General features: G+C 47.7%; 1 pseudogene; it reads left to right on the top strand.

Moving 5' to 3' along the window:
* LOC149357353 (uncharacterized) overlaps positions 1-10,046 on the top strand; it is a 60,746-nt pseudogene extending 50,700 nt beyond the window's left edge.
* The last annotated feature ends 6,177 nt before the right edge of the window (positions 10,047-16,223 follow it).

Here is a 16,223-nt window from a genome sequence, read left to right as displayed (position 1 = left end):
TTTATTTTTCATTAACTGCAAATGTTTTATACAAATGAATGTGCAATCGCGACTCAGTCATTTTTTAGGTTCCTTTTTAGCGCTACAATGCAATTTATAATACTCAAGTTAACATATGCTAATCCAGATTTTATTGTATTGAACCGCAGAAGTTCCCATTTTTAGCCCTGTTTTACGTGACATGACTAAACTGTGAGATTTTTTGATCCCAGTCCCTCATAGCCCGAGTCGCTTTAGGAAGTTTAAACCCATAAGCCCTCACCCAGCCACACTTTGTGTAAGGTTGGCTGTAGAATTGTAATATCACAGTCGAGGTTTCTGGGGCTTGACGTCCCAAAGCAACTCTATAAGGGACGTCATAGTGGAGGCAGGTATTGAACCTGCATCTTTTAGGTCAACAGTCTGGCACCGTAACCACTGAGCCACTGCGGCGACGTGACTGCCCTTAAAAGTACAAGTTGATATCGATGTGCCTAGTATTTATGTTCCTGTTTATGTTTTGTGATAAATGTGATTAGGTGATATTTTTAAAATAAGGAACCGATAAAAAATACCAATGGCTTTTTACTTACAAACACTTGTGCAATCTTCATCTTCAACTACTCACTGCTAATGTTACTTGCACTTAATTTATGAATGATCTCACTTCATGCATTGTTCTTATGAAAGAAGCTCATATTTTCCCTCTTCATGTAAAAGTACCATCTGTTGCAAAAGTTTACAGTCTCCTATACCCTTAGAAGCAAAGGCATGGAGGACTGCCAACTTTTGCTACTGACAGTACATATTTTTATCAAGCAAAACATCATCTTGCAAGCACTTATTGTATAAAATAAAATTCACCATTGTGTAACCTACCTCTGGTTACTCGTGATTTGCGGTCACCATTCCATGTTGCCACGGTACTGCACCTGCCGTGACGAAGTGGTGCGTCAGCTTTTCACGCACTTGCTTGGCATGCCTGGGAAGAAATTGCACTCAAGTTATATTTCATTATCTTGATAAGCCAACTCCAGTGCTGCATGTCACACAGTGCCAAAATGCTCCGAGCCTCTGATGTGTACCATTGTAAACGAGAACTTCTGAAACTGGGTTCTACAGAACCCTCTAGTTTATTGGGTTACTTTTTTCCTTTGAGATTTTCTGTATATAAGAAATCAAAACAAATTACATGAGGTTTAGTAAGTTGAACAAGTATGATTGACAATGCCGGACACCTAATGTATGCGCCTGTTTTGGTGGCACATGTAGTGCAATGATTGGAACAAACAGCTGTATAACAAACCACATTCCGTGTAGCGTTGCAGCCTGTGAGTCTTTGAGCCCTCAAGACCGAGCTGGAGTCGTCATCCCTCCAGCTTCCAGGACAGAGGCGGCCCTCCCAATGTTCAGCGTCGGCAGAGCCTGGCGGGCAGTACATGGAGGAGGATTCTGCGGACTCTTTAAGGAGATATTTGTGCAGCACTATGCATGCACCAACATATCTATTGATGTTAACTGTTTTTGCCTTGAAGGGTCGCCGCAGAATCCTCCACCTCTGTGCCAGGATGCCAAACGCATTTTCGATGATGCGGCGTGCCCGGCTCAGCCGATAATTAACAATTCGGCGCTCGTAGTTGGACTGGACCGCAGTTTCATGCAGGGCTGAAGACAAGAACATGAGTGATGAAGTATAGAGAACATTTGCATGCACTTCTCATTCGCAAGCAGTGCACTGTGAGACCAAACAGTCTACTTGTTTGCATGGGAAGCATGACCTTGGAGCCTTCAGTGAAGCTGAGAAGTTTCAAGCATGAAGAATACTTAGGCTCATGCTGCTGCCAAATGTACAAAAGTTTCTGCATATGTATTGTTTTTTCTGGTACTCCTGCCAATGCACACCTAGAGCGGCATTTCTGTAATGTGATTTCGATACACTTGTTAACAGCAAGGTTACCGGTTTACAGGAATGAGCCACAAACATCCTAGTTAGATGAAAAAGTGACACTGCAAAGGCTGGGCTTACAAATTTGTGGCATGCAACACAAAACTCTTAGAATGCTTTACATGGCCTGTGTTACAGCTTTCTTGAAATGGTAAAATATGAAAAAGATTGATGAAACTAGGCATGCAATATTTGGAGAGGAAAAAAATATTGAAAATTCAGATTATGACAGATGCACACTTCACTGCTTGATCATGCCAGTGACATAGCTCTTTACGTTTTAAGTGCTGTGAAACTTCAGATGTGGTCCTCTACCTCGTCTTGGAAAAGGCCGCATCATGTAGTCTTTCAGCGGGAAGGCCTCGTCCCCCACGAAGAAATAGGGCAGCGGCCCCTCACCACCTAGAGGCTTTGCAGTGGGAAAGCCCCACTCGCCACCAGCAATCTTTTTTTGGAGCGTCGACGAGGCGAAAATTCCGCCATCAGAGTCGCTTCCAAAGTGCCCCATTTCGACGTAGAGGAACCTGTATGGAAGACAGTTTGAAATTCAGTACAGATTGAGTAGCAATGAATGTGTTTCTGACATCTGTTCTTTTGATTTGTACCTGTAAGTTATGTTTTAAAGGTCACTACATGTTGCAGTTGCTGAGAATGTGCAGTTCTCAATAATTTTATACATGGATTGAAACCCAAAGTGCTTAAACGAAATGTTGCCCTCTGCATGGCATTGAGATTGACAGTGTGTCTTATTTATTCATCGCTACCTGATAGTCAGCAGTCATGCAAACCTGTGGTCGGCCTCATTATTAAGAAGGTGTCAGCAAACTGCACATGCCAAGGTTGTCATAATAGAGAGCCTTACCTGTAGTGTGCATCACAGCCAGCAAGCAACGACTTGCTGAATGATCCTTTATAATTTCGATTTGCACTCCCAGAGTTGGCAGGGCATTCAACCAAGACATGCTTGCCGTCAATGGCCCCAACGCAGTGTGGCATTTGCCACTTTTCTTCAAAGTCAGCTGCAATCTGCAGAAAAAAGTTTAACGGATATACTTCCATATATCAAAATGAATTGCGTTGGTCACTCATTAGTTGTTCCTGTGAAGTATTCCGGAACACCATGTGCAGTAACAACCTTTGCCTGCAGAGCACAGCAGCAATAACATAATTAATATAAAGAAGCTTACTTTTAGCCACTCGTCTGCCACCTGTGGATGCCGTAGGTAGAGTGGCTTTAGCACATCCCACAGTGCCTGGCAGACTGTTGCCACGAGACAGCACGCTGTAGACCTTCCTATCAAAAAGTTGTAAGAAAGCTCCCTCAGGCTTTGACCCGTGGCCAGGAACCTGCCAAAGCAATGACATAGAAAGGTTGAACAGCATAGATACTCACTTCACTGGGAAATTGATTTACACACCACAGATGAACTGTTTATACTTGACTATTTATAATGAAAACAGTGCTCACTACTATGCAGCATGAACTCATGAAACAGATCAATTCAGCAAGCATTGTGTTATGACATGGTCGGAACTACAATTGTTATACGCTATACATGAGAAAAAATGTTACCATTTTTCTGACAACGCGGGTTACGTAATTGTCATGGCCAAACGGTCAGACGCTGAAATGGCACTCCTGAATCTGGTGTCCCGCACAGTTATAGAACTTCGCACCAGATCCAGGAGTGTGTCGAAAGTCCGAGGCGGCATCCGGAGAAAGCTGGAATGCGCAAAGGAGAAAAAAGGATTGAACGAGGAAGGTTGCAAAGTTGTGCTTAGCGCCATAAAGACAGAAATGAAAACTTACTCTCTGTAGTATTCTTCATCGTGCGCCCGCAGCTGCGGTAGCAGGCGGCTTGCATGTCCGGCGACTTCCCGCGATCGGAGGCATGGTCGAACCCACCAGCGACGCCGTCGCCGTTCTTTCTGTGCCGTACGCGCGCGCGCAGCAAACGCTTGCGCGGCCGCAGTGCACATCAGAACAGCCACGACGGCTTCCTCCTCGCTGAGGTCGCCGTAAAACAAGCTTGTGTTGAGTCGAGGGCGATGCAACAAAATGTCTCGGGACAAGCGCGAGCCGTGACTGGCGCGAACCGCAGCAGACGCAAAAAGGGCGCGAACGACCACATTCCTGATGGTTCTCGTTTGGAACGAGAACAGAACGAGAAGGCGACTCGCGTAGTCGCCTTGCTAGTGTGAAAATCGGTAGTGGCGAGCTGCTCCGAGGTCACATGCGACTGCGAGTCGCACGCCCTTTGCGACTCGCAAGTGTGAATGAGCCTTCAGCCTGAGTAGTGTTATGTGTACAGTCATGACCACAACATGTTTTGATGATCAAATTACTTTTACTACTTAAAAATTGTAGGGCACCCAATACATATGCTGGCAAGCAGTGTTCACACATTCACTGATAATGCAAGGAATTTTTCTGAAAGGTTGCTGTAAGTCAAGACTATAGTTACAGGACCAAAGTATGGCTCTTTGTTGTAGCTAAAACTGTTCGCATAGGTGTGTGTGTGTGTGTGTGTGTGTGTGTGTGTGTGTGTGTGTGTGTGTGTGTGTGTGTGTGTGTGTGTGTGTGTGTGTGTGTGTGTGTGTGTGTGTGTGTGTGTGTGTGTGTGTGTGTGTGTGTGCGTGTGTGTGTGTGTGTGTGTGTGTGTGTGTGTGTGTGTGTGTGTGTGTGTGTGTGTGTGTGTGTGTGTGTGTGTGTGTGTGTGTGTGTGTGTGTGTGTGTGTGTGTGTGTGTGTGTGTGTGTGTGTGTGTGTGTGTGTGTGTGTGTGTGTGTGTGTGTGTGTGTGTGTGTGTGTGTGTGTGTGTGTGTGTGTGTGTGTGTGTGTGTGTGTGTGTGTGTGTGTGTGTGTGTGTGTGTGTGTGTGTGTGTGTGTGTGTGTGTGTGTGTGTGTGTGTGTGTGTGTGTGTGTGTGTGTGTGTGTGTGTGTGTGTGTGTGTGTGTGTGTGTGTGTGTGTGTGTGTGTGTGTGTGTGTGTGTGTGTGTGTGTGTGTGTGTGTGTGTGTGTGTGTGTGCGCGCGTGCGTGCGTGCGTGCGTGCGTGCGTGCGTGCGTGTGTGTGTGTGTGTGCGTGTGTGCGTGTATTATTCTCTTTCTAGCTTTGGGAACAAAAGTCAGCCTCACTCAGCCAGTTGAGCACCACTGGCGCAAAGCTGGCCGGGGACAGCCGTGCTGACTCGCCTGGCGATAGTGCAAAATATGGCACCTACTCCCTGCTGGACACTTCTATAAACCAGGTGGTTTATATGCAGCTTGTCGAGATAACGCCGCTTTGTCTACTTCTCATGTTCACAGTTCCCTGATTTCAGTAATTTCTGATATCTTTCAATTTACTTTTCTCTGCGGTCCAATGAAGTCAGCTGCAGTGCCGCGATGGAGCTCGAGGGCCTGAAAAGAGGTCTTGACTGCCTTTCTGCCAACAATGTTAAAGTCCTCGAACCTGTCACCGACTGACATCCCCAAGTGCGCGCCCATATGAGAGATGTGAGGCCGGATATCCCCCACCACATTGATGCTTGGCACGTTGGCAACGGTTAGCACCTCTACAGCTGGACAACTACATTACTGCTCAGTTGCAAGGATACTTTTGTAGTTGATTGGGCCACTCTGCACTACAGCCAGAGGAGACATTTTAAACGAAGTTCAAACAAAGGCCTTTAATGGTGTAAAGATGCAGGAAGCCAAGAGACATCAAAACCAATAGAAGCATCGGGAAATTTTTTAATTTACTTTTTAATTTGTGCTTGTGAATGTTAAATTAGTAGTGTAATCACTTTGTGTTTGAAAATTGATAAAGAATTCGAAGAAAATCAACCATGTCACCTGTGGGATCCAAAACCACGACCTCTATATTCTGCATATGGATACTCTATCAACTCAGCAGTGAGAACAGCTGTCCAGTCTTCTGCTTTCGGGGGTACTTGTGTTGTGCGTAACATTGGGAGTGTTCGCCAGCGCTACCCTTGACGATGGTGGCAGACGTAGGAACGTCCTGTGATTCATGAAGTGCCAGATTGATTGGGATCGAATGTAAGGGAGGCAGTTCTACAAGAACCCTCTTACGCTTCTTATGGCACCAAGGCTGCTACGGCAGTGAAACGAAGGGCTCGATATGTTATACATAGAAAGGAAGCCAACAGCGATTGAAAGCAAGGGAAGCTTAAAGGAATGTTTTTTTTCATTCCTGACGTTGGTTAATGGGAAATGAACTGTGTAATCACTGGTGTCAAGTGTTTGTAAGGCAGTGTAAGGTGTTTATAAGAGCTTCCCTAGACCTGCAAGGACAGTCTCGATGCCAATATGCACCACAGAAGGCCGGAGAATGTGAGAAGGAAGCTAGCTAGATCATGTTACGAATTTTTAATGCCAATGCAATAATTATGGAAACTAAGATAGAATAGCTTATTATAGAGATTTTGGATTAAACATATTGCGCATGTTTTTGGTAAAAATAAGGCTGATTTGAACAGCAGCTCGGTATAACACCAAGAGGACTTGCTTACCTGATGGAGCTATAATTCTAGAATAATGTACACATTCCTTTTTTTTTGGTTATTGCATGGTATGTTGGAAGCACTTATTGTGAGAGAATGAACTTAAAACACGAACGAAAAGAAACCAATCTGGTTTTAGATTTGTAAAGTGAGCAAAAAATAAAGTTATATGTTTAACAAGTAAAATAAGCTAAATAATTGTTGCATCACCTTTGCTTTGAAGTTTCAATGAAAGTAATATGCGTAATCCCGGGTTATGAACAGCTCACGAATAACCAGGCTGCATACATTTGGTCTATAATTGGGGACAATTTTCTGTGCCTGTGCAGTGGAGTGTATGAGCGTGAGGTGCAGGCTTTCACAAGCGTGCTCACGAACCAGAAACACAAGCATGTAAGCTGGCCAGTGCATACTTATAGCTTCCTCTGCATAGCCACAGCAAGCTGTCCCCGAGTATCTGCACACCTTCATGTTTTCTTATTTCCTCATCTTTTCATTCACGCCAATCTGCAGGGCTACGCAAGAAGTTGCTTGCAGCTTCCAAGACAAAGGGTTGAGTCATCATCAAGGAGTGGAGTTCATCCATTGTGAACCACATGCACTTTGCTGTGAAGGTTGGCTCCAGCAATCGTGACCTAACTGTGGCCATTTGGAAGACCTTCTTGAATCATGTTCAGGATAAGCACGCAGACCACTGTGATGAGTATACTGACTGCGAGCATGGCGACCTGTTGCCAAGGAAGTGAATTTTTCCAGGTACTTGCACTGCACTGAAACAAGATCTTGGAGCTGGATTAACACCTGCTTTTACAGGAAACTATATTAGGGCTGCTATGATACCCTTTCAATGTTTTGCAGCAGGGTGTCTGCGTTTGTGCACGCGGGCTTTCAATTTTTTTTTATTCTCAAAGCCTGTGGTGCTCTTCTCATGAAGTCGGTGATGCTGTCTGCATTTCCTTCTCGGCAGAACTTTAGAGCCTTTTCATGTTTTGAAAAAAAAAGAAAAGAAAAACAAATCTTTTCTGAACAAGAATGACAGCGAGATATTGCTAAGTTCCACGGCGCGCCTGGGAATTACTGTCTGCTATTCTCACTTGTTCTTCTCTGACGTGGTGGAATGTTTTACTGAGGAACACCGTAGCTGAGTTTTGATTGTGAAGACAGCTTCGGATGATAAGAAAAATGATTAATTGGGTGTTTTTGTCTTCTATGGAAGAATGAGGCTGCAAATCCACTAGTGTCAAAGGGTATGGCATGCGTTAATTCCTAACATTTTTAGCCAGTAATGCTGTGTTTTGTGAAAAAGGGGTTCATATGCACACACAGATTTTCAGATTTTTGTCTATAGCAGAACATATTGCTTGTCTGAGAGGAAATAAAGTCATCTTCAGTATATATTATTGATGGCATTGGTAATTTTACATGAAGGCGATAGTGGTTAGGTGAATGTAATGTGCGACTGGTGCTCAACTTGTAATGCACTTATTAAACAATACCAAGTGATGTGAACCTTACATAGTGGTATTTGTTATTGCATGTTGTGACCAGGCACTGGCACCTATGACAATATCTATGTTGTTGTGAACAACAAGCGGCTTCTGGATGACCTGAGGAAGATATCTCCAGACTACCAGACATCAAGTCTAGAGTCATTTCACTCAGTCATCAAAAGGTTCGCACCGAAAACCTACAGCTTTTCAAACCAATGGATGCTTGCTCGGTATGTGTTAGCCTTTCACACTTCTTCAAGTGCCTGTTGTAAGTAGGTTGTATGTTAAATAGTGATATTGTGACGGACTAGAAGACGACGAAGCGGGCAGTGGCATGGGCAGGAGCGCTCGTGCTAGGCTCGCAGACATTAAATCATATCATCGCCATCGGTCATGCAGTCCTTTCTTCATCGCTTGCCGTCACGTAACATTTGGTGGAGGTGCTGGGTACCTTCTTCATCCCGGTCCCGGAGCTTAAGAGCCTGCTGTACACCGAGGTCTTCTGTGGAGAGCTCACGGCTTCGCACCTACCGGCGCTTCCCCAGCCTGCCAGGTATGCCCCGACGCCGCCGCTCTTCACCGCCCCGCCCCAAGCCCCGACCAGAAGACACGACGACACAAGGACCGCCGCAACTGCCCTGTGACCCCACTCAACGCCCACATAAGAACCCACTGAGAACCTAGAAGACCCAACGATCTACGACCCCACTGAACCGAGACCGCCGCCACTGACCAGACAATCCATTGACCACCGACACTCAAACTAGAAACAAGTACCCCAGCCCCTGCCGTTGGGTGTGTCTACGGGCCTCGACGCTGACTTCCAGAAACCGGTGGCTCCTCAGTCTTCGTGGACCTGGCTTCACCCGCTCATCATCTCTTTCATCGTGACGGCAAGCCCTTCATCTTCTCTTCTCTGTTCATATGTCTGCCACGCCCATCGTCACGTCCTGCTTGTCATCTTCTGTGGCATTCTTCTAGATCGCGCGATTGGGACGATCGCTTCATGGCCCCGAGTCATGTGACGGACCAGAAGACGACGAAGCGGGCAGTGGCATGGGCAGGAGCGCTCGTGCTAGGCTCGCAGACATTAAATCATATCATCGCCATCGGTCATGCAGTCCTTTCTTCATCGCTTGCTGTCACGTAACAATATGAATCTCTGTGGATCTACATTTGTCTCTGCAGGTAAGGGCTGGCAGCACTACATTATAATGAAAATGCCAACCGAGCCCAAAGCAGAACTGCCACTGGCGCATTGCGGTGGCAAAAAAGAACATTCCATATCAACAAAGGGCAAGCCGGTTGTGTGTCCTGTCAAAGAGCCAGCAACGTATGGTGCGTATATAGAAAAAATTGAAAAAAAACTAATATTGGTGTGACACCATTCATTGGGAATTTGTTTACTACGTGTACTTCTTTGATAAGGAAAGAGATGGTGAAATTTGTACTTGCGTATTATGGCGCCAAAAAGTGAGAACAATTAGGTACTCAGTAACACCCTTTCTTTCCACTCTTTGGCGACAGCCATCTTGATCGCTGGGTTAAGCTTCATAAGCATGTATGAGAGGAAGATGGAGCAAGTAATTTTGACTGGCCGATTTTGCGAAACATATACCTTTTAAAAATTTAGTAGCGGTTGCCTGAAGAGCGTAGCATAGCACCTGCAGTAGTGTATTTAAGTGTTGCAAACGCAATTTTTTTTATTGGTCTAGCAATGCTGAACGTACAGAAGCAACCTACTAAACTGCTTCCTAAATTTTATTTAAATCAAATGCAACTTAAAGTTTCTGCAAATTTTCTTCCTTCAGAAACGTGACACATTTTATAAGCAGAAATTGTGTACATGAAGATTAAACAGCCAGAAGAAGGCAGATTCACAGTTTGTTGCATTATTGGCTATGATTGCAGATTTCCCACGTTTTCTTTTCTATTTCCATTGATGTGATGCAGGCTACGTCACTCAGCTTCTCAGCATTGTCGATGAGCTCATGGAGAGTGGCAGCTTTGCCAGTGCACAGGTGACCATGCTGCTATCTCCACCACCCACTCTTTCCAGCCACTTTGAGCAAGTGAGCATAGAAGAGCTTGTGCGAGCCCACATATCGAGGTTTGCATCGCACTGAGATGGCTGTAGTAGTGCGGAAGGTACAGATGACCTCGGTGAGCAATAGTGGGCACTGAAGATACGCACTGCATGAGCAAGTGCTGTGTTTGCAAGCAAGGATTTCAGCACAAGTGGCTTGGTGACTCTACATATTTTGTGTGCTTCCGATGCTAGCATCTGTGTGTTCTGGATGTTGGATGTGATGAAGCTGCATGGTTGCTCTGGTGTGCAGTGAAGTGAACTGTGCACTAATTTTCGCTGCCTGGGGCTCTTGAACATGTGGTAACAGTGCCCAGCACAAGAGTAATATATAGTATGTAGGTAACAACTCAAACGTAGCCGGGGACGGCAGAAAGTTAGGTGGGCGGATGAGATTAAGAAGTTTGCGGGGATGCAGTGGCGGCAAGTGACAAAGGACAGGGTTAGTTGGATAGACATGGGAGAGGCCTTTGCCCTGGAGTGGGTGTAGTCAGGCTGATGATGATGATGAGGTATCAACTTCCCAAAGCTGTAGGTGGCCTACAGCAGATGCAGCACTACAAACATTCAGAATAATTTCAAACATCAGGTCGTCTTTGATGCGCAATGCTAATGCATAGCTACACTACATGGGGCATGACCTGCGTGTCAGACAATGTGCTGAAGTTCTCGGCCTTCTCCGGCACTTGTTTTCGAAGTTTTCACTGACAGCATCACAGCATTTGTGTTCGTGGACATTAGTCCTGCCATCTTTTCGATGACTGAAAAGCTGTCCCAATCGCTTCCCCAAGTCATCATGCCGCCTGTGCCGAGCCCATTCACCTCCTTGTTGTTTGCACCGGGCCACCATTCGGACATTTTATAATGTGCAATTCATTATGTTTCAGTCTTGCTGTCATCAACTCATCGTGGGCTGGGATTTTCTATCCGACAACCATGGTACCATCATAGTCCTTCAATGTTTTTATGCTCCCTAACGCTATGGGAGAGCTTCATAGGTTTACCGCGCCTTCCACGAAGCGGCGCTAAGAGTCTTGTGGGGGCAACCACGCAAGGAAGCGAGCATCTCTACGGCCGCGAGTGACCCCAGTGTACGGGCGGAATGGGACGCTGGCGGTACGGCAGCAACTATTTTCTCTTTTCACTTTGCCTTCCTTTGCGAAATAAGTATAGTGCACATGACATGCAAGCCTGTGATGTCGAATACTTGCTGCGTGACAGGTTGCCGCTCCGGCTACGGAGGTACGCAGGAAAAGCCCTCGCTGTTCTGTCTGCCAAGCCGAGCAGCGTAAAATATGGAGGCGGGCGATACCCCGATAGGAAAGCGGTGGCTTTAGCTAAGACTGCAAGCATGTCCGTGTCTGAGAGCCGCATTTTGGCCCGCGGATTTAATTTGGCCTCACGAGTTCGTGATCAACAGAGAAGCAGTGGTCCCACAACGCGAGAAGCTGAAGCTCAGGCCTGGCGCCGTCCCACGGATATTCGAAGGCCAACCAGCGTACTTGAACACGAATCTGCGATGATGTTGCATTTCAGGCAGCTGTACTCTTCAATGTGCAGATGGCTTTTGGTGCAAAAGCAATACTTCATGGGGTCAAATTCAACAAAAAATCTTGTGGCGTCCCTGAATTTAAGGGTGCAGAAATTAAACAAATATTGCCGCGACTGGAAACTTCGAACCCCCGGCAACGCGAAAGGATCACCTTCGCTGGCCACTGCATGGGAGAAGTGTTCTATCACAGCAGCCGATCACGCCTCGTGTTGTTGTTGTTGTTGCCTCAAAAACGATGGCACATACCCGCGGTGGTAGATTGGCCAGTGTTTCGTGCTGACCCAAACAGGAAAAAACTAAACTGCAACACACTGTCGCGCTGCACGCATTGCACACCGTTGTCTTCATCAACGTCCACCTTCGAAACGAATGCATCAGACCAGCTTAACCTCGATCAGAGCTTAACATCACTCTAATATCGTTGCCAGACGTACCAACGAACCAGTAAAGCAAAACTATGAGCCAAACAGGCTAAACGTGTTGTTCATTGCTCATGGGCTGGCTTCGCACTACCAAATTGAGAGACAACCTGTGAGCGGCCACGTAATAAACCAAAATTAACAATGATATAAATCGCGAAGAAACATGAAAAAAACTAAAAGCGCTAGGGGTTTAACGTGGTTAAACCGAGCTGATGTGCGAACGTATATGTGTAAAAACTTCCTTGCACTTGTCAGCGCCTCCGTAGTCACAGCGTGAGAAAGCGTAAATATATTCTTTACGTAGCAAGAGTCTTCAGCAGCTGGCTTTGCCACCTCCGAAAGTGTCAGGAAAAAAATTGAGATAGCACCATGAAACTACCGGTGCAGTCGTCATGTGATCGCTATATGTAGCGCACATTCCTGTTCTTAAAATTCCGCCATAACGTTTTGTTTGCAGCATTATTGAGATTGCAGTATTTCTCACACGGTAAACAGCAGCCTTAAGCAGCCTTGTGCACTTAGATGAAAGCGGGGACTCGGCCGACACAGTCGCAACTCAGACACATATAGATATGTTACTGATCACTACGCTAGATTTTCCAGAACTAGATCTTCCAGTTGTAGGCAAGTTGCGGTAGAAATGAATGTGAAGGCTGGACCAATGCACAAAAACCGTGTTTTTGTTTTTGTAAAAAGCAAAGAGAGAAAGTAATCATGTTGATTGTGTGCCAGAAAACAGCCGCTAACAAGGTTTACTAGCGGCCGTCGTCGACCGCACACGGTTTTTAGCGTCTGGATGTTGCAGCCAAGCTTTCAGGTGATAACCAGTAAAGTAGCGTCCATTCTAAGCCCAAATACCGATCCCAAGAAAGCACAACTACCGAGTGAATGTGCGCCCGTTGGCCGGAAAACAACCGCTGCGAGCAGGGCTCGCGCAGCTATTCGTGGCCCCTTGCCGACAGCCGCGCCACTAGCGGCGCGCGCTGTCCCTATATGGAACTTTGTCCGGAGTTTCGTGACCAGAAAAACATTGAAGGACTATGGTACCATTGACTGTGTTCACTCGTGCACTGCCTCTCAGTGGCAGCACTGTCCAGGTGGACCACTATGTCTTTTGCCCTCCTTGACCCTCAGATTGTCGCTGTTGATCAGCTCACTTATTATGCTCAGATGCCGCTCTTTTAGGGTATGCTGCTCATGACTTAGGGACCAGGCACGAGCCTTCTTATCTGAAGGGTTCACAAACTTCTCAATGCATGTCACACATGGCTATGTCATCACACAAACCACTGGCTTAGTCAAGTGATTGAACCAGACTCGTGGTGATACACTGGCTACATACTGTCATGTAGTGGGCTCTGCAATCCAAGTACTTCAAGTGCTGCATATGTTGAAGAAACGAAACTCCTTTTTCGACTTGGTTTGGTTTGGTTTATTGTGGTTTAACGTCCCAAAGCGACTGAGGCTATGAGAGACGCCGTAGTGTAGGACTCCGGAAATTTCGACCACCTCGGGTTCTTTAACGTGCACTGACATCGCACAGCACACGGGCCTTTTTCGACTTGAAAATCCCAACATGAGCGAAAAGAAGGTGGGCTTTCTAATGCAAGGTGTTCATGTCTGTGCCACAGCCACCCAGACTCGACGACCACCATTAGCGAGAACTTGCAGGAAGTCACCCACAAAATCATCCGCGAGGAACTCCGACAGTTGCTGCCATCTTCCCTGCAGCCTCAAGCAGCAACTTTTATGAATGTAGCACGAGAAGAAGTGCAGCAGGCACTTCGCACCCCGGCCCCAATGGCCACGGAACCCCAGGTCATGACTTATGCTGCCGCGGCGCGCAGACAAAGCTGTCCTGCCAGTCTGTGCTTGGAGTCCTATTCACTGCTCCAAAGACCCCAAGCCAAGAAAAGCAGACCTCTGTAGGATCCCCAACCAGCGTCACTCACTCTACTTACACGGTGGTTAGCCCGTCCACATTCTCCGGCACTGCCCGTACAGGTGAATGGGTTTTTCGCGGTTTTTTTCTTTGACTCTGGCCCAACCAGCAACCCCGGGAACCGAGCCGTCCGTCTTGCTCATTGTCGCCATCAACAGCTTGTTTCGCATCTCCAACCTGCTGCCACGCAGGGGCCATTTATAGAAGGTCACCCAGCCTGCACAGGGGAAACTAAAGACTGCAACCTTTGGAGATGAGTTGCTCGCGAGCAAAATGCGGAAGATCCTCCACCTACCACGCCGCATGAAGACATCGCCCCCAATACGCCGACGCGGCATACAGCGACCAGCTCGACCACAACGAGACCCAACTTGATGCCTCCGCCCAGAAAAATCGCAACGACCTACCCAGCCACGATCACAGCACCCGAAGAAGCCGAGATCGGACTCCAAGACCAACTTGCAAAGCGAGGACAAAAACCACCGTCCTCGAAGTGGCTTTCGGCAGTTCCACAGTAACCCCATTAATGGACACAAGTGCAGACTACTGTCATCAGTGAACCATTTGTAGCTCAGCTCAAGTTAGTGACGACCACTTGGGATGGCCCACAAATCTGCACTACTGGAGATCCTGCTACGACCTTCATGGTCCTGCAGTAATTTTCCGGAGACATGATATTAGGCACGGACTTTTTGACCAAGCATCAAACGATCCCCGGCCTTCAGTCCAAGTCCATCATGTTTTCGATGGAGGCAGCCCTCTCTTCAAACACCACCAATGCATCCTGTCACCTTGAACGAGCTTGGTGAAGATTCGCTTAACCAAGAGACCTCTCCCACCTTCGACATCAACCTAGCCGTTCCCAGGAACAGACACACTTTGGTTCTGCATCGATTGGCACCAGTTTGTGGGTACTTCTTTCAATTCCTCCGCGCACGGGGTCAGTACATAGCCCAAGAATGGGCTTCCTTACATGTCCCAGGGGCGTGCAAAGAGAGAGACCCACTGCGTGGTTCCAGCACCGAGCCGAAAGGGGTCCGCCGGTCTGCTCTTGCCGCGCTCGTGCGCTCTTAATCCAAGGGCATTAGCACGTTTACAGCACACGTATATATTGTGCGGACAACTACGATACACATATACACAAGCACTGCATGCGGCACTCGTTCAACCCGTGCGGACCTGGCGTCCACCGCCACCCGACAGCGGGCCGCAGCAGATAAGCGCTCAGACCGGTGCAGCAGGAAAACTCTAGTGAGAGCCGCGGCTGACTCGAGTCAGCGGCGGCGGTTACTCGGCGGGTTTCGCCGGGCGCTCGCAGGTTCCGCAAGGGCGGGGCGTGAGGCTCTCAGCTTGCGATGTTCGGGGTCTGTGCGACAAGGCACGCGAATGCCCGTCGGCAAAGGCCTCGGGGACAGTGAATATCGGTCGCTCACGTACCTTGCCGCTTGCGTCGGCCCGTGTTCCGCCCCCGTCGCCCGCCCTCCACCAACTTCCCCGCGCTCCCACAACCGGCTACCGAACAGCACAACTTCGCCCCTACGTCACACCCCCGCAGCCCAATCAGCGGACCACGTAGCACGACCCCCCCCCCCCCTGTGGAGCGCAGCCGGGATCTCCGCGAGACCGGAGGGCCCAGCGGGTGGTTAGGCAGCGTCCAGAGCAGTACCGCGCCTCCGCTAGCGGACAGGTTTTCGCTATAGTCGAAAAGGAGAAGCACAGGCTGCCCTCGAGACAGCGCGAATCCCCACAAGTAGAACAACATAATGAAGGATGTCTACCCCTTCTCTCATTTCCACGACACACTCAAGTACTTCTCGTCGATGGACCTCAAGAGTAGCTACTGGAAAATCGAGGTGATCGAACTTGATCACCACCTGAAAGGCTTTGAACAGTGCTGGAAGCAATCAAGTCATCCGCGCCAGCCTTGAAAGCAGAGAAGTGCCACTTCACCTATGAGGAGCGGCTGGTTTTGGACCACATGGTAGGCAAAGATGAAGTAAACCCAGACCCTTGGGAAAACATCTGCTATCGCACAGTTTCCACCGCTGGCCGACAGAAAATCTGTGCACACTTTCTTCGCACTGTGCGCTCATTACTGACGTTTTGTCAAGAACTTTTCACGCATCGCCGGGCCTCTGACCCAAGTGACAAAGGCAGACAGACATGCCTTTTAAATTGGAAGCGCCGCAGGCGGAGGCCTTCGTGGAACTTCAGCATATATTACAGCCCACTCCGGTCCTTGGGTACCTCGGTGAAAACATCAGGACTGAAATTCATACCAACGCAACCAGCATGAGCCTA

The sequence above is a fragment of the Amblyomma mixtum genome, chromosome 3, assembly GCF_055824585.1.
Source record: "Amblyomma mixtum isolate Tamu chromosome 3, ASM5582458v1, whole genome shotgun sequence".
In the NCBI taxonomy this organism is placed as follows: Eukaryota; Metazoa; Arthropoda; class Arachnida; order Ixodida; family Ixodidae; genus Amblyomma; species Amblyomma mixtum.
The sequence above is the reverse complement of the archived record's forward strand: the minus strand, read 5'-3'. Positions and strand labels throughout refer to the sequence as shown.